At 39.9% G+C, this 20,000-nt stretch overlaps 1 protein-coding gene across 10 annotated transcripts in view; it reads left to right on the forward strand.

Moving 5' to 3' along the window:
* GTDC1 (glycosyltransferase like domain containing 1) overlaps window positions 1-20,000 on the forward strand; it is a 181,218-nt gene that overhangs the window by 123,376 nt on the left and 37,842 nt on the right. The gene's annotated exons all lie outside the window — the stretch shown is intronic.

The following is a 20,000-nucleotide window of genomic DNA, read 5'->3' on the forward strand; positions in this document are numbered from 1 at the left end:
CGTGCCTGAGAGTGTCTGGCTGGTTGCATGAGGCACTGCAGGCCTCCCTGCCACTTATTTAAATTACCCTTCCAGCAGAAGGTTTTGCACTTTGTGTGGTGTGTGTGTCCTACCCACAGTGGTCCATCAGGAAATGTCATTAAAAGAGTCATAGACACATTTAGATTGGAAAAGCCCTCTAAGATCATCAGGCCAACCATTAACCTGAGAAGATGGGAGATACTTCAGTTCTCTTTGCACTGAAGAACTACATAACTTTGGGCAAAACTCTTCCCCTTCTTCACTTACCCTATGGCTCAAATGGGGCTAATAAGGCTTATAATTTGTATGCTTAAGTATGCAAATTGGCAAAGTAAAGCATGCTTTAAAAATGGCCAATGAACTTGGAAAGCTACTTTTCCTAATAAATCTGAAAAAGAAGAAAGTACCAGAACGTGGTCATCTAATTGCATCTTCACAAACCATGTGGTCTAAGTGTAAATGTGACTCCAATGTCTAATCCCTTTAGAAAGTCTTTTTGCCCCAAGAAGAATGGGAGCACACTCAGCAGGCTGCAGGAGGATGGGATAGCCTGCTTGAAGCATTTCTTTGCAGCATAATTGCAGCCTCAATGAACCATGAATCCAGCCTAATTAACATAACTGGAACCACAGCAATCATGCTGCCATTCAATTTAGGTTTGGAACATTCCGCTGAAGTGCCACAGTTCTGCTGTTTATTGCTGAGATGCTGTGGAGAAGTGTCCACTTACTTTCTTGCCGCTTTCTTGGTGTATTTTTATTATTTTAGGATAACTAGGGAACTTCAGAAATGGAAGGCCATTGGCTTACTGGTTGTTCCAGTACAAATAATTCTGTATTGCTTCCTGTAAAAAGGTAATAAAAGCTCTTAACATACTGTAAAACTTAGAGTAAACATACAAAACTTCCAAGTTAGACCCAGGTTCCGAATTGTAATGGATAGCTAATGGCAAATAATTCTGGGATTATTTGGAGTTAAGGACTACGTTCCCAGAGTTCTAAAAATAGTTTCTATTACTCTTTGTAAACACTATACCTAGGAGAAACCTTTTTCATAAAAGCCTGGATTTTTTTTAACGTGTTACTCTGTAAAAAATGTGTTTCATTGTTGCTGTTGGTTGTGGTGCAGTAAGATCAGGAAGCCACAGAAGTAGATCAGGTATCAGGTTTTGGCATCAGAGCAAAATAACCACCTATTTGGGACAGAGAAGTCAAGGGACTGCTGAAAATAGCAGTAGCTGATAAATTGGGTCTGGAGATGGAGGGACTAGGAGGCTTCCTGCATCTTCCTTGGCCATTAGCTGATGGTCCTTAGTGGTGGCACCTAAGCCACTTCAAACTAATACACGACCAGGAGTTTATTCTACCATTTGTGACAGAACTGAGCCTGGTAGTTGGAGTAGAACGACCAACAGAGGAGTTGTTTGTCTTTTTTAATGAACTGTTGGCTTGCTGATCCAGTTTTTGGCAAGTTGTACCTTAACTGTTAACTATAATGAAGAGTACCTGATGGAGACTATACCCCCTAGTTTTTGCATTAATCTGTGATTAAGTCCCATGTATAGCTCAGAGTAGTCTATAGACAACACAATGTATTATTATTGTATAAGAAAGTGAGGAAATCTGACCTTCAGAGGTGGCTTTTCCTCACTCCAGCCTGTGAACAAGCGCCACTGGCTGCGGGAGGCTCTGTGAAGTTTGCTGTCATAATTCTGGCTTTTAGGTGTTGATTAGTCATTCTCTTCTCAGAAGGCTTAATACCCATTTTAGCTGAGACTCTCCAGCTGAACATTGATTAAAGGTGGGGTCAATCAGAGGGCTGGCTGCGGTCGAGGAGCAGTTGAAGGAAGTGCAGAGAATAGCTCAAGTGGTTGGTTCCTGGAAGACCGTGTCTCTGTGATTCATCCCTTTGGAAATGAAGGAGCAGAAAGCAGTGCCAATTAAATATCACAAAGGGTTATGATAAACATCGAAACGATGGGGAGAGATCGCGGTCTTTCAGCGTCTTTATTCCCTGCAGCTGGGACGTGTAAGCTCAGGAAGATGACTGAACATTGATATTTTCAGAGTTCAATAGTCACGCTTGTTATTGAATGCAGTTACTGAGAATTGACAGGAGAAACTGTTTTTGAGGGGTGTTTCCAAGTAGAGATCATATTTCTAGTTTAGTGTGCAGCAAACCCAGGGCATTTGAATGGCTGTCAGATCTGGGAGAAAGAGAGAATAACTTCTCTGTGGTAAAATATTGCAAAGGAAATAATCAGTCTCCTTCAGAACCAGTATTTTTTATTGTTTGTAGGTGCAAATTCAAAAGCGACTCAGATCAAATGTGTCAGAAGTAATTTGAGTGTTTGGCATTTTAAATCTAATGGCACTGTTTCCACAAAAACTCTTGCTCGTATGCCTGGCTGCTTTTAAAACATTTATATATACTTTTCTGCCTTTTATACAAATTCATGAAATAAGGTCCTTGAAGACACTGAAAAATTTAAGTTGACCATTCTTGCTGAAATAAATTGATGAAAAAAAATGTTAAGAAAATACATCTGTAGACAAATACAGACCTTTCCTCTTTGCTGTTTGAAAATGTTTTCAGGCTCTTTGAGTGCAAAATAATGGCAAATTTTCACCTTTGATATCTATCACTGTGCTACTAGGATGAAATTATTTTTTTAACGAGTCATTACTAGGCACTGAAGGAACTTTGTTCCTCCAGCACTACCAAGCCCACCACTAACCCATGTCCCCAAGTGCCACATCTACATGCCTTTTAAATCTCTCCAGGTATGGGGACTCCACCACTGCCCTGGGCACCCTGTTCCAATGCCTGACCACCCTTTCAGTGGAGACATTTTCCCTCATATCCAGTGTAAACGTCCCCTGGCACAACTTGAGGCCGTTTCCTCTTGTCACTTGTTCCCTGGGAGCAGAGCCCGACCCCCACCTGGCTACAGCCTCCTGTCAGGGATTTGCACAGAGCAGTAAGGTCCCCCCTGAGCCTCCTTTTGTCCAGGCTCATCCCCACTGGGAAAGATGGACTCTCAGACATGAACTCCAAAGCTTCTGGCTCCAGTCTCTGCTCCAAGCAATTTTCTGAGCATCCAAAGGAGCACAAACCCCATTAAAAAAACAACAACGAAACAGAACTTTGATTAATTTTAAGGTGATTGCCTCTTAAGAGACTCTGAAAATGGGTTTTCAATTAACAATCTAGTTTACATAAAAGGCACATATTGATGAACATAGTCCATGACTTTTTGCTCAGTGCCATTATTCTCCTCTAATTCATATGCAGAAGCTAAGATTTCCAGTGATCTCACTGTTTACCAAAATCCAAGGGACTTAGAGGTTAATGTTTTTCTTATTTTCTGGTGAGAGTTCCATTTTCTGTTTTCTTCACACAGGAAAATAAAGGAAAAGGAGGAATGTGCTTCCAGTAAGCACCCAAAGGTGCAGATGATTCATCAGGAATTAGCTGAATGCTCTTGTGAGAGCTGGAAATTTCCCTAGCAATGCTTTGGCATAAAATTCTTCTGAATATCTGACAGCCAGATATTTTCCTATTCATATTCAGAACTATTTTCAATGCCAGATATTGCTGATTGACAAATTTGAGTTGCCTATCCTGCTGCGAGCCCTTCTCCTGCAAAATTCAGAACTGTGTAGGTACAAGCAGGTTTCTGAGAATCAAAGGTGATACAGCAGCATAACAAAAGTAAAACAATGTTGTTTATGCTTATTCATGTGATTACTGGTGGGACACCTCTTAAATTAATCATACAGCACTCCTTAAATACATCTGATCATAACCTTACCTCCAAGTCAGAGCCAGTGATATTAGAATAGCTGATTGCACTCAAATTGTGGAGAGGATTTTTTTTTCCTCCAGAAATTGGTTCTATAAAAAAAGGGCATATTTTAAGAATTCTGACTTCAGACAAATAATCCAAAATTGATGCTTGATTGAAGCTAAAGAAACAAACACAATTTATTGCTTAGTAAGAGTACTACCCTTCTGTTTGAAGGACCTCCTAAAAATATCTTGGTAGTTATTAATGGTGACTTGAGTCAGTTGGAGGTAAATACATATTTGGTATCAGAAAAAAAAAAAAGAAACACTCAGTGATTTTATACCACTGAAGCTTAAGGATCACACAATGGTGTTATATTTGATGTGGAACATCCAACTGTTTATCCAAACTTCTAAAAGTTTTAGCTCTATCTTGTCAGTTTGTAGGTGTGTTGTACTATGAGTATATATTAAATATATTTATTAATTTATTCATTAGTGTACTTTAAGCCATCTCTTCTTGGTGAAACATTTTTTTGCATAATGCACTAGCATGAGTAAATGCCTACAAAAGGCTGAAGTTAAAATCTGTGTCTTGAGTCCACTTTGCCCTAAGTGTTGCAGTGGGTTGGGTTTTCTCTTAGTGAAGGACCTCAGAACATGAAAGTCCAGCTCTGCGCAGGGGCTGAGATTAGATCTGAATGCAAGGAAAAGCAACAAAGGTCCACAGAATATCTGGAATCTGCAAATACTTCCTGTACTTAACCTACACTTTCGTTGCGTGACTGTAAAGAACAGCAAATCTTTGTTCTTTTCCCTCTCAGTTCCCATTCAGTCAGTTCAGAGACACAGGAGAAAGGTTTTGGGGAGCAAAGCTGTTATCAGTCTTCCTACAGTTCCCATCTGATTCTGTCAACAGTGAGTACATCAAACCCATGAGCTTGCAGCCACTTCTAAACACCAAAAAGTTTTGGAAAAACATATATATATATAACGCATAAATTAATATGAACATAGATTATGAATGTAGTGTTCCTTTATGCCTTTAAAGTTTAGCTGATATTTGATATTTAGCTGATAAGTAGGAACCAGAGCTCTGTTTTTGGATTCAAGAGTGAATTGCATCTGCCTCAGGTGGAGCAGAGAAAGAGCAAGTGTGCATCTTGCTGACATCCCAAAATGTTCAGGCAGACTTCTAGAAAGCTGAAGAATCATAGGATATCCTGAGTTGGAAGGGACTCACAAGGATCATTGAAGTCCAGCTCTTGGTCCTGCGTGGGTCAACCCCAAGTCGTTCAGGTTCATCCATTTATGAAAACCTCTCAGGACATTTCTTGGGCCTAGAATCCAGTAGGTTTTTCTAGTCAACTTTATTTACTAAAGAGTGAAAAAAAGTCTCAGAAATGCCTCTCTCATCCTGTGTACCTGCCAGGAAGGTGTTGGTTTAGCAGCCTCAGGGTGGTCTGCTGTATCTGTGCACGGGTGGGATCGTTGGCCATCGGCTCAGTGATGCAAATGTACAGAGTAGAGAAGGCTATAGCTTACCCTGCTTGGAGCTGGAAGTATGGAAAGACAAATAGTCCGTGGCTTCTCACAGCTCAGCTCGTGGTAATTTGAATCTGAAATAAATTAATAGAGTAATCCTGTTTATGGATCATCAGCTGCAAGGTGTTATTAAGGAACTTGTGTCCCTGTTTACTGGAACACCTGCATGTAAAGCCGTGTTATAATTGTTCAGACACGCTGAATCAGACTTCTCTGTCTCAAAACAAAATAGAAAATATAAATATATGGAATGTCCCAATCATCAGACTTATTCTTTTTTTCCTCTCAACAAGGTTGCTCTTCTGGCAAACCCTCGTGAAAGCAATCCACTCTTTTCAGTTAAAAGCCATTCAAATGGGGACAAACTACTGTTCTTCCATCTATATCTGTATTCATCCATTTAAACTCTAAAGCTTTCCAGCTTACTTCTTGGATTTATAGCCAGCTGGCTGCTGTGTGTAACATGAACATATTCTGACTGTGCATGAGATGTTTTTCCCCCGTTTAACCCATAATTGTCATGTTCACTCTAGGGCACAGCTCATTTGTGTGAGTTCCCAAAGTCATGACTTGCCACCTCCTCACCTCCCCTCACCTCTGACAATCTACTAATATTAAGACAAAAATAAAACTCAACCCCAAAACTACCACCCCAAACCCACTCCTTGGAACAGATTTGGATAAAATTAATGTGTTCGACATGGTGGCCCATAGCTGAGCCAGCTCCTGTGGGATCAGTGCCCGCTTTTTGGCATTTACAATAAACTTTGGAACGTCTTTTTAACTCAAATGCTTTAATAGCAAGTGAGGAGGGGGTGGCAAGGAAGGGAAGGACATATGCACTCTTTTTTTTTTTCTTATGAATGCTTGATTGCTGATTTTTCCAAAGGTAGTCCAATAAGCGATACCTGTTTATTGGCAGCTTTCTGCAGTCCTAGAAATCAAAGTCAAAGAAATTCAGTGGAAGTGCAATTCTGAAATATCTGCCCTTACTGAAGTTACTGAATCATCAGTGAGAAGCTTCCATTCAAAGAAAGCATGAATATTAAAATTAGTTGGGCATAGTTTGGCGTTGTAAGAAATACAATATGTTATTATTTTTTCTTTATGCAAAACCACTGGGTGCTAAGAGAGGCAATGGAACCATTAATTAATAGTAGTAGTCCTGGGTAATGTCATAATAAGCAATAGAACATATTAAAGCACATTTATTCTTGCCAGCTATCAGGAGGAACTTTTAGATATTTGAAAGGCCCATTAGGTTTGTTTACATTCTGAGTGGAAGCTGGTATGCTTTGGCAGGGGCTGAGCCACACTTTAGTACTTGACTCCAATGGTATTGAATTTCCCAGTCAGTAATATATTGTCACCACTTCAGGGCAGCCTGGCTCTCCAGGGCAGCGGGTACGACCCAAATCAGTGCACTTCCCAGAGCCGGGGTGTCTTTGCTGTCGTAAAAATGAAAATAACTGAAATTATGTATAACAGAAGCATTTTTCCACAATGGAAAAGGTGGTCAAGGAATCAAACCTGTGCCTCCAGGTATATTAACCTAACAGAACAACAAAAATGTGCTGGGCTTTAAATTGCACTGGCAATCTGGAGAGGATTTTCCGACTGGAGTTATGTTAAGTGTTAATAGTGAAACCTGGGTGCTTTTTCCTTTGATCTCTCCTCGAGCTCGTATAGAATAATAGGATCAAAATAAAATGCCATTTATATGAACACCTTGTTCTTTTGATCTTGGCACCAAAAATTCTGTCTGCAGCTACAACTTAGCAAACAGTGCATCTGCTCCTTTTAGTTGGACCTTCTACTTTATCATAACTTTTAATAAGTAGTGTCACAGCCAATTTTTCGAGGCAGTTCATGAACTTAGTCGTCATTTTTGCCCTAAGAATCTTTAACTACATTTTCAGAAGAGCTGAATATAAGGTAGGCAGGACTTGTTTAACTGGTGGCTTCTGGTTGGTTCTGTATAAGCATGTTGAATAGATGATTTAAACATCTGTATGCTGTGATGTTTCAAAATATAACATCAGTTATTCTTTGAGCACTTGGGCAAAACTGTTAAATTAGTGTACACTGAATAAGAGAAAGTGTTCGGGGGAAAAGAACAGTTGGGGTACTTGTGGTTATCATTGGTGCTAAGTTTTGGATCCCTGCCTTTTCCATAGGGGAGGTGATGCACCCTGTGATGTCTGGGTGGTAGCCAAGCCTTTCTCTTCATTGCCCACCTCTGCAGGAAAGACCACAGAAGTGTTACAGCTGATTATTATGGATCCCTTTGCTTTTATGTAGAAGTGAGAGAGTCCATGGATGAACATGAGTGTCCTTCAGCTCTTTATTCCCCAGGGTTGATGATCAGGAGTGTTCCTTTGGAAGTCATTACTGCAAGCACTTAGAGTTAAGCCACTTCTTCATGTTCTTTCAAATCTCTTACTAAGAGTCTTCTCCTCCAAAGGCTTTGACTCCATGGAAGCAGCTGTATTTATGATGATGATTGATTGTGCCTTGTTATGATCCCTGCTTCAGTTGTTGTAACCTCCAAGAATAGAAGAGATGGGCACGAAGCACTGTGCCAAATGAAAGCAAACAAACCCAAGTCCTGCAGCTCGCCAGTGTCACAATCACTGCTGTCCAGGAAGAGGGATTAGTGTGTGAAGAAACACTAGCTAGGAGAGATCCAGTGGCCAGGCAGAGTCTTGGGTGTCAAATGTCTCTCTCAAGCTCTGCATCCCACTGTAATTTATATTTAGCCATTAAGCTGGTGTGATAGGAACAGTCAGCTTGTTGTGTGCCTCATGCAGGGAGCGCCGCTGGGTAAGTGCTGGGTAAGTGTTCAGGCTCTTGCTGAAATGGCTGCACTTGAGGTTGTGGCACATGAGCTGTCCTCCAGCAAGTTTTCTTGCAGACTTAGTTGAATCTCTGCACTCTGTCACGAGGCAGGAGTATTCCAGAGAGCCATAACCATGGCTATAACCTATAACCCTCTTCTTATTAAGTAGTACAGTGTAATTCATTATGTGCAATAAAGATACTGAGCTGGTGTGAGCACCAGAAGCAGTGTGGATGTATTTGTGCACCACTGCACTAGGATTGATGCATCCTGCTGGGATCAGGTCTCTGTGCTAATGCAGCCACTCTGCCTCCAGTCCTTCCCTAAGTAGTACAGAACTGCTGTAAGAAAGTTTGCTGCTGTAGTTGTCTAAAAGGCAATATCGCCCCAACTCTTTAATTTTAGCAGGTTATATGTCCTTGTTCATCTTCCACCAGTTCTCTCTTCCTATCCCAAAATTCAGACCTGCTTTTTGCATCAACTAAAGGAAGGTTGTGGGACTCTTTGGACAAGGAGTTAAAGTGAAAGAGCTGCAAAGATTGGTAGTTTTCCTCCTTACAATAGGAATGTGATTGCCCTAGTTCTGTGGTTAGCATGAAACAAGTCAGCTCTGTCATGAAGTCAGTGGGGTACAAGTTAATACAAGGTAGTAAAGGAATAAAACAGCAAAGTCCACAGTCTTTTATGACAAAACCAGTATGATCCTGTTGCAACATAAGGCCCTGCTGTGAATGGTATTTTCTGATGCTTGGATAAGTGCAATTTACATATATACAAAGTGTATGAATAAAGTTATAAAAGTATACTTGGTATTTTACTTTTTTTTCCTTGAAAGTAATTTGCTATTGTTCAAAACTTTAAGCTTTCACTGGTTTTGTTTCCAAAAACCCCAAAAGGAAAAGAAAATAACAAAAGTCCTTAAAGGCAAAAGGGATATGTTCTCATTTCAGTTCACAGAATTTCCTGCCTTTAAACAATACAAATATATGCCCTTAGGTTTCTAACGTGCTGGAAGGATACCGAATCCATGAAACAGATCAAATTAAAAGCAAGTCCACTACAGCAGCAGCGAGTTGTACCAGCATGGCCAATAGATCTCAACAAGAATTTCTTGAGGGGGTTTTAACCATGTTGCCAAGCCTTACAAAATCCTAAACTGCCAGCTCCATGAATGAATAAATGCTCAAAACCAGCAAGCAAGTTCTAGGCTGAATTGGGCACAAGTAAAATCTCGTGCTTAATTAATTGTTCCCTATTCATTACAGGCCCTATTCAAAGCAATTATTTAATATAATTCTGAGATGTATCCACAAACAGAGCAGAATGGACACTGGCCTTGTTAAACCTTTTGAAGTATATTGCTTCTCCTAATCACAGATATGTGTTCCAGAGGCTGAATGTGTGATCCCAGCATGTGGAGTGAAAGGCATGAGGAGCACGGGGGCAACTGGTGATAATTATCACCAGAAGATACTCCGAGGGCTGGAGCCCCTCTGCTTTGGAGACAGGCTGGGAGAGCTGGGGGTGTTCACCTGGAGAAGAGAAGACTCCAGAGAGACCTGAGAGCCCCTTCCAGTGCCTAAAGGGGCTCCAGGAGAGCTGGAGAGGGACTTTGGACAAGGGATGGAGGGACAGGACACGGGTAATGGCTTCCCACTGCCAGAGGGCAGGGTTAGAGTAGATATTAGAAAGAAATTCTTTGCTATGAGGGTGGGGAGGCCCTGGCACAGGTTGCCCAGAGAAGCTGTGGCTGCCCCTGGATCCCTGGAAGTGTCCAAGGCCGGGTTGGACGGGGCTTGGAGCAACCTGGGATAGTGGGAGGTGTCCCTGCCCATGGCAGGGGATTTGGAACCAGATCAGCTTTAAGGTCCATTCCAACCCAAACCATGGCCATGTCCTGCTCAAGCTGCTCACAAACTAGTAACTCCTTATGGAGTAGGCACCACCCTTGCTGTTGTCCATTGTGCAGATCTGTCACCAGACTGGTAACTCAGCGTGTAAGGGTAGCAGTGCTGTTCGTATCAATGCTCTTTTTTCTTTTTTCTAACGCAAAACTGAACCTCTCTCTTTTTATTTTGCTGACTTTAATGTCATAGGTAGCTCATTGATGGGCCACAAGTGTTTTACAGAATTCAGAGGTACAGGCTCCCCAGGGATTCTTCTGGCACCCAGATGCTGAAAGGCAGATGATCAGGGATCTTACATCAGCATCACTGTCAAACTGATTTACACCAGAAAAGGGGTGTCCAAGGTTTTTGAGGGTGTTTTTGTCCTGTAATGACATTGCTGTTAGTAGTATTAATCTTTTTAGAGCTTTTTGACAAAAACTTGATCTTTTACTGGGCAGAGTTACTGCCATTCTAGTTCTAGAGGTGGAAAGAGACTTCTGAAATTTGAACAATGAATGACACGCTGGCAAAAATGGAATTAAAACTTGGAATTTCCTCTAGACCATACTGCCTAGTAGACATACAAATTTAAACTTTGGTTGTACTGCAAAAACAAGGAGCAAATTAATCTAATGACACATTTTGAAATGGAGGTCAAAATCCCTACATTATGTGATCCTGAGGACCAGAGCCAGTTGACTGGACCATCCAATTTGAATGCCCTGTGGCTGCAGTAGCTCCACAATAGCCCAAAAATGAGTGTGTCTTACTATTTGAATGTTGTGTTGCGGACAAAGTGTGTTTTAAATTTTTCTGTGCATACGATTGTTATTTTTAATTAATTTGCCTAGCTTTTTCAGATAAAACTTTCTTCAGTTAAGCCTCCAAATGAAAGCAGGCTTCATTGCTTATTTATTGGGGTACCTGAGAAAACATTAAATAATTCAGGTGAAAAATGTGCTTTCCTGAGAAACGCACAGAAGTTTGCATTTGCGCAGGCGAGCGAATTATCAAAACCAGATGTAAGCAAGTGGAACATTTTACATAAATTTATTAAAATCATTATTTACCTGTAAGTTATAAGAAGGGCTTAGTTGCACTACTTTGTTGCCAATATGTACTGCCAATAATCTGCCAAAAAGCAGCTTGCTGGCAAAATCCCTGAAATGGTTGGGATATGATTGCACAGAACGTTACAACCCCCAGTCAAATGAAAACCTACTATAAACGAACTCTTTGATGGTGGATTCGCTGGAATATGGTATTGATATATGGTGTACAGTTTATATGGATTATGTATACTGCACAAGAAATATGGATATCTATTAAGGGTAACTTGATATGTAATCGGTCAGGACAGTTATTGTTCTCAGTATTTGCGAGGAATAAGATCACACAGTGACTGCTCAGTTTTAAAATACAGATTATTCCCGTGCAGCCCAAAGCACTGCCATGCCATTTCTTCAATTAATAAAGAAAGGCTATTGAAAATGTAAAATATCTGACATCTATACGGAGTTATTTTAAAGGCAGCTTTACTTCTAGGAACAATTTATACATTACATAAACTTATATTTTTCATCCAAGTATCATTTCGAGAATAGCAAGCTTAAATATTGGAGGCCATGGGGAAACATAATATTACGATAATGTTCTTTGGTGCGGTTTGGAAGGTTTTAGGAAACATTTGGAAGTATTTTTCTCATAAAGTCACTTAACTATTGAAGTGTTATGATAGCACTCCCTTCTGCATTGCGTATGTTGCAAAGCAGCCTGTTTAAAGGGGACATCCATCCTATATATCCTGATTAGAAGTAGTTCCACAAAACAGGAAATTATATGTTACAGGATCCTGGTATTAGTTTAATTAAAAAAAAAAAAAAAAGATGATCAGTTTTCAAACACCCGTTTCCAGTTGTGTTTAGCAAGAGGAGATTCTGCATTGTCTGTAGCTCTGTGTGAAATTTGCATTTTCTAAATAAACACTCGAGAGCTGAGTTGGGTTTTTTTTCTGTTTCAGGAAGCACTAATGAACATGACCAATCCTTTAGAATCCTAAAGAACCTTAAAAACCTTGCAATTCTCAGAAGCCTAACTTTTTTCCCCATAGTGTAATTCATTCTTTTGAACTTCTGCAGAAGGAGAACTTAAGTCAACAATTTCTGAATTTCTGGCAGTTGTTATCAAGAGGACTCTTAGGGCTCCCAGAGTTACTTTGTGGTGTTGGTGCAGCAGATCTACACAGTCAGTGTCTAATTATAGAGAAAATTACTTTTTTTCTGAACTATCAATTAATCCGTGTTTTCATATCTTGCACAAAATAATGCATAAGTTATTTTCACCTGCGTTATAAAATATGTATTGTAGTTCATTACCATCTTTCTGAGGAGTTTTTAAATTATCACCATTTCATTTGTGGAGAATGATGGTCTTAGAAATTATAACTGCACGGATTCATATATTTAGTGTTAAAGGGTCTCAGGGAATTGAAGATGTGAACTCAGAAATAATATATTTAGGGTCAAACTCAGTCTCACTTGATGTCAAAGACAAGTTTGTCTTTGACTTCTGTGGGTCCAGGATCTCCCTTCTGGAATTAAAATGCAGAGTGATTACTCTCTGATTTTTTTTTTCCTGACCTAAAGTGCTTAAGATATTTTTGAAGTCATTTGTCAGGAGCAAATAGGTAACAAAATGGACTAATCCCACAAGTACTGGGTTAGGCTAGACATGCTTTTGGCTGAAATTATGTCTAACGAGCAGCAGCACAGAGGGCTGAATGCCAGGGAAGCTTAGACTTCCAGGGATAGTTTCACCTGCCTTTGTTCCTGTTTTGCATAGTTTCACTGCAGCCTTGTGTTTTGGAAGGTAGTACCTTTCCATGGATTTTGAGGAATAATTTCTGACACACTGGCACAGGTTGCCCAGAGAAGCTGTGGCTGCCCCATCCCTGAAAGTGTCTAAGGCCAGGTTGGATGGGGCTTGGAGCAACCTGGGATAGTGGAAGGTGTCCCTGCCTATGGCAGGGGGTTTGAAACTGGGTGGTCTTTTAAGATCCTTCCAACCCATCCTGTGATTCTGTGAATAAGAGTTGACTTTTTAAAGTCTTGGTCATCTGGGGTGTGGGTTTTACAGTGCACCTGGAACAGTGATCTTAATGTTAGGAATTCAAATGTAATGTTTAAGGGAAGGTTAAGAAATCAGTTTGACCATCCTCCTGAGATTGAGCTACAGGTGTGGCATCTTAGAGAATAAACAAATAGCAGTGTTGTTGAATGAGAGTGAAACTAGATTGGAAAGAAAAGTGTAAATGTTAATTGAAAGTGGAAATTTTTGACAGTGTCAGATACGAATTCTGGATATTGAGGGATTTCACTCAGAAATTATTTGGAAAAATAGGTGGAAGTTATTGTTTGAGGAAAGTGAGAATTAACCTGTTTCTCTTCTACTGTGTTTACTGTTGGCATCTCTCCTGCCTGTCTCATCTTCCTTCCCCACTCTCATGGACCAAGTTGGGTCAAAGCCAACTGCCCGTGGCTGATCTGGATCCAGCCTGTTTCCTACAGGAGCATCTCTGGATCCTGCCTGCTATTCAGGCACACCACTGAAGTGACAGGATTGTTGCATTCAGCTAATTTCTTGCTGAAACAACATTGTTGTGGCTGTTTTGTCAGAAGTAAGTCAGACCTGGTGATCCCTCCCCTGGTTTATCCATTGTATAGGTTACGTACCAGTTCTTCTCTCTGACCAGGAAGGAGGATGTCCTGGTCAGCTTTAGTTCTCTCCCGTGTTGTTGTTCACCTCATAGTCCCTGCTGGCAGCAACACCTCTCACATATTTAATGCCTGCATATTAAATCTCCATTCTTGGCCTTTGGTGAGAGTTAAAATTTGACTGGATGAGGCTCTGAGAAACCTGGTCCAGCTGGATGGGCTTTGAGCACGAGATTGGACCAGAGACCTTTCAGCCTCGATGGTTTCCCAAGTTTCTCCTCTGTCATAGCAAAGAGAATATAATGATCACATCTCAAATAATATTTCATGTTTCTACATCTTGCAGTTTGCAAGCAGGGAAATCAGTGTAAACTGTACTTATTCTACCCAGGGAAAGATATATTCTGCTGTGGGAAGACAAGCTGAGCCGCAGACCTTGGATTTTCTTTTGCCATGCCCTTCCCAGTGCTTAATCTTGGCTCTGTTCAGTTTTCTTTCTGTTCTCCCTCTTTGCTCCTAATCCTTGTCCATGCTTATAAGCCCCTAATATTTATATGGCATTATCTGTGTTAGAGATTACTGCTGACAAGTAATCTCTTCCCTCTTCTGAATGAAGAATTACAGCCATTGCTGAAGATCAGAAAGTGAAATTAGATCCCCGAAAGTATGTGACAACTTCAATAAACCCTAATATCAAATTCCCTGAATATCGAGGAATCTTCTTTTGAGCTTTTTGGTTTGAACTGTAGTACAGCTTCAAGGCACCTGACCACACTTAGGAACGCTTATTTTGCTGTAGAGCAAAATGTGACAGTAGTTGTAGAGAAAAAAATGAAGAAAAGACTTTCTGAACTGTGACTCTACTCCCAGTTTTGAATTTTTTGCAATCTTTTGAGAAGTAGGTAAATATAAGTGCCTCAGTTTTATTGTTATCAGCTGATTCATAATATTAAATATAAAAATATAAATGTATATTTTTATATATAAATATGAAAAGTAAGTATATACTAATGGAGTTGCTGTCTGTTCCAGTTTGGCCTCCAAAGATCTGCTTTAATGACCTTTTTTTTATTTCTTAGAATAGATTAGACAAAATTCTGAATTTTGAAAAAACTTTTATATTTTTACAGTGTTTGACCAGTAATATGTGTTCATGGTTGTATAGTTTTGCATATACTTGTAGTAGTTTCAGGAACAAATTCAGTCTGGGAACAAGATAAATTCAAGGAAGCAGAAAGAAAGAAAGGGCAAAAGTGAAATTTTTTACTTATTGCCAACGACAGTCGATCACAACCATTATAAGCCAAGGGGACTCCAGGTATTAGAGTCACAGCAGCTCTCCAAGAACCTCTGTAGTGATTTAGGCCACAAAAATTCTGCTAAATGTATCAGCAGTTAGCAAAGAGACATTTGTGATCGTGATTGAAGAAAAACAAAGGGAATTCTCAGGCGGTGAACTTGTAAGTTATGCCGTGATGGTGCATGAGTGATGGGGGAGACACAGCAGCTCTGAAATGTCTGTGCTCCAGCTCTAAGGCCTGGGGAAGGTTTCTAATGTATCTGATTATGACTGTCTTATTTTATATTTGAACCTTTTAATGGCAATATCATAAATAAACAAAAAATCCACTACACTTTCTGAACTATAACATTGCTTTCAAATGTAACTGCTTTTACAGAAAGGCCAATTTTTATCAGTAGGAAGAATAGGAAGAAATTCTTCCCTGTGAGGGTGGTGAAGGACTGAAATAAGTTGCCCAGAGAAGCTGTGGCTGCCCCATCCCTGGAAGTGTCCAAGGCCAGGTTGGACAGGGCTTGGATCAACCTGGGATAGTGGAAAGTGTCCCCGCCCATGGCAGGGGGTGGAACTAGTTGATATTTAAGGTCCCTTCCAACCCAAACCATTCCATGAATCTCTGATCTTATTTTAGTATTTTTAAACTTTTTAATGGCAATATAATAAATAAGTAAATAATGAAATCCATTGCACTTTCAGAACTATAACTTTGCTTCCAAAGTAACTGTTTTCAGAATTGCAAATTTTTATTAATGCAAATTATTTATTTTTTTTTAATATTATAGCCATTCTTAAAAATTCTAGAAAACAGTTGTATAATCTGGTCTAACCTAAACCAGCACTCCAGTTTATCTTTCTAATGTGGTCTCTATTCATCGGGCAGTGACATCATGGCCCTTCCATCCTTTTTTTGTTGTTGTTGTTGTTGTTAACAAAACGGTGTCACAAAGTGACTCTTGGTGCCATGGAAAAGAAACCAATCCCCATAAATAATTTTTCATTAAGGCAAATAAAGTTCTATAAGTAAACACGTACAATGGAACATGGCAACATATTACAAAAGAGCTGGGAAAAACGCACATCTGCTTCAAGGAAAAGCACATGGATTTCCTCAGAGCAGGATTTCATGGCATAAATGAAAAAAAAACCCCATAGTAAATAGATTATAAGTTTAAAAAATGTCTGTTACTCAAAATAGCAAGTAGTTAGATTGAAACTCTACTTTTTAGGATATTGAATTTTTATTATATATATGAACTTAGTTTAATTTTTATCCTGTCTTTTTAACCTAGTATGCAAAAAGGGAAAGTTTTCAAGGCTTACTCTCTGTAAAGTCTTCATAAAGTTTTAAAATTGGTTGTTAAATGTGTTAGAGAGACTCAAAAATCTGAATACATAAAAGAAAACCAGTTTTGAACACAAGTTATGAGACTAAAATTAGATATCTAAGTGTCTCACTGTTTGTTCTGAACTTTCAGTGTTTAAGTATATATGAGTTATGCACAAAGGTAAAACTTTTTCCATGTTTTTTTTAACTTGAAGAGACAGTACCTTGTAGAATCTGTTGAAAGTGTTAATAATTGTATGCTTTGATGATAATTTTTTTTCGAGAAAGTTTCACTTGTGGAGGATTTTGCTGCCACAAGTTAATAATAACAATGAAATCCTTCTCCCATATTAAAAATAGAATGCTATGACATTTTTCTTATGTGACTGGTGTGTTTTGTAACTAAGGTTGGGAAAAATGGTGCATCCTTCTCGATCACTAAATCCGACCTCTCTACTGTGGTAACTCTCTAGCTTGTTTTTTAGAATCATGGAATGGTTTGGGTTGGAAGGGACCTTAAATATCAACTAGTTCCACTACCCTGCCATGGGCAGGGACACCTTCCACTAGACCAGGTTGCTCCAAGCCCTGTCCAACCTGGCCTTGGACACTTCCAGGGGAGGGGCAGCCACAGCTTCACCACCTTCATCATAAAAAGCCACATAAAATTTAAAAAATTCTTCCTTATGTCTAGTCTTTTAAGCCTATGTCTGCTCTTGCCCCACCTCTGCTACTCCATAACCATCATGGTGATGTAAAAGTCCTGAAAGGTCTTGATGTTTTAAATGACTGTGATCTGGGCAGGTACTGGATGGAAGGTGTCAGAAAAGAAGAATTAATTCGAGTCTGAAAGAGGAAAAATAGAGTAGCTGGAGCAAAAATGTTCTGGAGAAAATGTAAACACAAAAAATGTGCTAACTAGACATTGTCGTTCTCCAGCCTGCTTTTGGGAAATACACATGAACAGGTTTAGAAGATTTCGTGTTGTTATTAGTTTATTTTCAGGTCATTTATTTAAGTGTCATAAAGAACATTAGCTAGTGGTTAGGGACTCCAGTATCCATTATATCATTCCAATCATGTGGACAAGTTTATACCACACATGATTTACAACGCTCTTTCCGCCGTTGAAATTGTTCTATTCAGGTACAAGGTTTTATACGGGGTTGTATTTAGGAAAATCCAAGTGGCTGAGCACAGAGACGTGTTCCAATCAAAGTCCAAAAATTAATGCCTTTACACGAACACCGTGGGTTGCAGCGAGAGCTGTTTATGGCTCTCTGCCTACATCCTTTATCATGTCTCCACTGTTGTTAGTAAAATATACAGAACTACTTTATGCCAAAACAATGGAAGTTAATGCAGATAACTTGTTCCAAAGTTAACCATCAAATAAATCTCTTCTTTTTTTCTTTTTTTTCAAACTGTTAAGTGAAATGGTGTTCTAAAACTTTTAAAAATTGTCAAGATGATGAATACTGTGTGTGTAATACAAGTAAATACCATGGAATTGATTGCACACACATGTCTTAAATAAAAGATATTAAAGAGTTTATTCCAGAGAGAAATTGGTGGAGTTTTATCTAATATTATTGGGAATTCTTCAATGACGGATCAGATTTATAAGGGTTGAAAACTAAGAAGGAAACCTCTTTAGAAACAGAAATGGTGCATTGAGTGGATGATTGGCTGGGAGATTAAAGACAGGCAGGGGGATACAGCCTCCCTAGGTAGCCTGACCTCTCACACCTCAAGCAGTTCTTCATAACGGCAATGATCTTTCAAAATCTGTTAGTTAAATTTAGTTTGGTAAATCAGTGCTTTCAGTGCAGTCACAGACTTGCACATTTAGGGCAAATACCTGTTTCTCCTTCAGCTTTTCCCATGCATAAATATATAAAAGTATATCCTGGTGGGTCTGTGCCTATACTTCAGAGGAGCCACCACCAGCCAGTTTTGGGTCTGTGACCAAAGGCTGAGAGAATTGGGATTTTTCATCCTGGGGGAGAGAAGGCTTCAGGGAGATCTTAGAGCCCCTTCCAGTGTCTTAAGGGGCTTCAAGAGAGCTGGAGAGAGACTTGGACAAGGGCCTGGAGTGACAGGACAAGAGGGAATGGCTTCCCACTGCCAGAGGGCAGGGTTAGATTGGATATTAGGAAGAAATTCTTGGCTGTGAGGGTGGTGAGACCCTGGCACAGGTTGCCCAGAGCAGCTGTGACTGCCCTGGATCCCTGGAAGTGTTCAAGGACAGGTTGGACGGGGCTTGGATCAACCTGGGATAGTGGAAGACATCCCTGCCCATGGCAGGGGGTTGGAACTAGAGGAACTCCAAAGTCCCTTTCGACTCAAACCATTTAATGATTCTATGATTCTGTGTGTGGAATTCAGCCATATCAAATTTATACTGCTAAACTCAGAGGATCTGAGGATGGCTAAGTCACTGAGATGGGAATGGGTTAGCACAGGTAATGGATTTGGATGAGTGTGATTGAACTTTTTGTGGTCGTGTCTCCAGACCAGCTCCAATAAGGGATGGTGAGCTGTAGAAAGAAGGTGGATCTCACAGGTGATTTAGTCAGTGGCTTGAAAATGCAACTTGTTGTAGATAAATATGAAAATAATATGCCAAGGAACAGCAAGCCACATCTAAGAATACACATTATGTGGAATAGTTACACAGTGCACTGACTTGGGAAAGGGGATTTAGGGGTTTGAAGAAAAATCCTCAAAGCAGTTAGTCAAGAGTACAACTGTAGTAAAGCTCACATAGTGTGTGTATGTTTGTATTTTGGTAGTGACTTTGAAGAAAAAGGGTCTGTTTGCATTTAAAGGTGCTTCATTGCAGGGCGAAGTGATGATTCTGGTGTTCAGGAATATTTGTTTTGACAGAGAGGGAAGGGAGTGGTTTGTTCTCAGCCCAGAGATGAGCTGTGATGGAGTAAAACTCCGAAGAACTGTGGAGGAGGTTGATAAAGTGAAGCAAGTGTTGGCTTTAGTAAACAGTTTAATGAACAGGCTATAGTCTGTAAACATTTGGAAATTAAAAGGAAACGGAAAATTTAAATGTCTCTACTTATCTGGGGGAACCATAATCACACTGAAAGGCATGTAAGTAAATAATATGTGGGTAAATTAACTGGAGGTACAAGCAGGCATTTAGACTGAGGAGCCCACAGTGGCCATGCTTGGGAGTTCTATCCATGTTAATTTAGAAGAGTCATGGTTGGATGAAGGAGCTTCACTCAAATGTGTCCTGGGGAAGGACTGTAATTCATTACTGCTTTAATTCAAATGGTAAAACTGGATCTGCATAAAATGTTACGTTTCATATATTACAAAAAATTACTTCAGTGGCCTCCATATAACTGTGCAAATGCATCCTGCTGTTGGGAAGGGTTTTCTGCAGCATGGTCATCAGATGGAAGAGCCAGTGGTGTCTGATCCTGTCTGTGGCCCCTCAGGAAAGGCATGAGTAGCTCTGCCTCAGTTTCCTCGTCTTGATGTTCATTACTCACACCCATGAAAAAGAACAGTTGTTTCTATTCTACCAATGGATGTAGAACTCAATCCTCTCCTAGAG

The sequence above is a fragment of the Neopelma chrysocephalum genome, unplaced genomic scaffold (assembly GCF_003984885.1).
Source record: "Neopelma chrysocephalum unplaced genomic scaffold, ASM398488v2 Primary Assembly neopelma1_103b, whole genome shotgun sequence".
In the NCBI taxonomy this organism is placed as follows: Eukaryota; Metazoa; Chordata; class Aves; order Passeriformes; family Pipridae; genus Neopelma; species Neopelma chrysocephalum.